The 2,228-nt window shown below is 36.9% G+C and overlaps 1 pseudogene; it reads right to left on the bottom strand.

Moving 5' to 3' along the window:
- Window positions 1–490: 490 nt before the first annotated feature.
- LOC118830166 lies at window positions 491–1,385 on the bottom strand (annotated as a pseudogene).
- Between the last annotated feature and the right edge of the window lie 843 nt (window positions 1,386–2,228).

The raw sequence follows: 2,228 nt of genomic DNA, 5'->3' as shown, positions 1-2,228 counted from the left end.
AGGTAGTGATAGAGAGAAGTGCACAATAAAAAATTATAACCGTGAATGTGAAATGGATTAAATTCACCTAAGAAATAGAAAATAATAATAGGTTGGATTAGAAAGTAGAAATGTAAAGATTCACAGAAAAAAATTTAAATGAATGGAGTGGAACAGGCTTAATTGCACAAATCTTGGTCTGAGACAAAAAGTAAAAATAGAGATGGCTAGAAGAGTCCATCACTTTTCTATTAGTTGGTGAGTAGAATGCTTCATTGTTTCTTGAATTGTGATTAGTCATTGTAGTGATCAGCTTTCTTAAGTCTTTTAAATTGGTTCTCCTTTAAAATTTTATTATTGTATACATTCTCCTGCTTCTTCTCACTTCACTTTATCACTTCTTATACGTTTACAGAATTCTTCAAAAACATCACTTTCATAATTCAAGTAAAGGAATAAATACACTTATACTATACCTCTACACAATATGAAGAGGCTTGAAAAGCCCTACTTAATTTCTAAAGGAAGGGAAGAACTTCCCAAAGGCCATTTTGACATCCTCATACTTTAGGTATATATCAGAAGATTCAGAGTTGGGCTCAACATAGTGTACAGCACATCAACCAGTTTACTCCTCTCTGGGCTATAGCAACAAATAGGACTTATGTAGGCACAGAAAACAGTTGTGTAATACATTAACACCACAATAAGATGGGATAAACAGGTAGAGAATTCCCTCTTCTTTCGCTCTGATGTCTGAATTTTCAGGATGCTGAAGATAACGAGCCCATAGGACACCAAAGTCAGAAGAAAATTTATAAAACCATAGAAGGCATCTGCCAAGACAGTACAGGAGAGCAACAAGAAAGGAGGGATCTCACAGAAGAAATGAGTAATTACATTGGATCCACAGAAGGACTGTCATGTCATCAGACCAGTATGTATAGAAGAACTGAAGGCACACATCAGCTGCATGCCAGCTGGCAACATATTGCAGAGTGTCTTGCTCATCATAGTGCTATAATGCAGGGGGTGACAGATGGCCACATAAGTCATAAACCATGACTGTGAAAAGAAGCAGTTCTGATGATGCAGACCAAGTAGAGAAGTAGAGCTGGCCATGCAGCCCCCACAGGAGATGGTGTTCTCCTGTGAGAGCAGCCCCTCCAGCACTTTGGGCAGAATGGAGGAGGTACAGATGATATCCATGGTAGCCAAGTTGAACAAAAAAAGGACATGGGGCTATGCAGGCTTGAGTTGAATGTGAAGACTATAATGATGAGTAAATTGCCTGTGAGAGCCACCATATACAAGCAGAGGAAACAGCCAAATAATAAAATCCAGAGATGTTCAGAGAATTTCTGGAAGATGAACTCTGTCACCTCTGAGTGGTTACTACTGGCCATTGAGCTAGGAGGGTTTCCTGGATCAGACAGCAGTTTCTTGGATTGGACTTTCAAGTCTTGACCCAACCATACTACTTTGACTGGGATAACAACTAGAAAATGAAAACAGATTTGATAAGTGTGCATGCTTGATTTAAAACTCATGTCACCCAAACTATGGAATAACTTTCACAATAAGAACACAAGAGCAAATAAAGAACATTACAACTTTCCCATGAACTCCTTGCACAGTCATATCCCTTAAAATTAAATCTAGCATTAATCTACAATTACAATTTCATCTTCCATTAGGTTCTTTTGCTTTGTTTGTTCTTTTCATGAATTTCTGGCATCCTCCATATGCACCAGTTTCTTCTATATATGCATACACTCTAGGCCTTCCATTACTTGGTTGCACATTACTTATATTCCCAATCCATCCCAGCATGGGTACTCCTGTTATATCACAGATAGGATATACACATATGAGTAAATGTATGTGTATATATTGATATTCACAAATATATGTATTTATATATCATATATATTCTTTATAATCTGATTTGTGGTACATGAAATCAAAAGGTTAAGATATCTCCTTCCTTCCTGAAATTCATAGTCTAGTGGCTTTCCCACATTTATTTTCAGATTCTAACATCTTTATATCTCAGTCTCCTTGGGAAATAGGTAGTATTATCATCAGTATTCCCCATTTTATGAAAGAGGACACCAATGTTAATAGAGGTTTAATGACTTGCCCGGGTTACCTAAACATATTATAAGCTTTAAGAGTGCAGAGACCAGGATTTTACATATCTTACTCCTTAGCATTGTACTATGCCTACAGAAGGTGCACAGTAAATA

The sequence above is a fragment of the Trichosurus vulpecula genome, chromosome 8, assembly GCF_011100635.1.
Source record: "Trichosurus vulpecula isolate mTriVul1 chromosome 8, mTriVul1.pri, whole genome shotgun sequence".
NCBI classification, from domain to species: Eukaryota; Metazoa; Chordata; class Mammalia; order Diprotodontia; family Phalangeridae; genus Trichosurus; species Trichosurus vulpecula.
The sequence above is the reverse complement of the archived record's forward strand: the minus strand, read 5'-3'. Positions and strand labels throughout refer to the sequence as shown.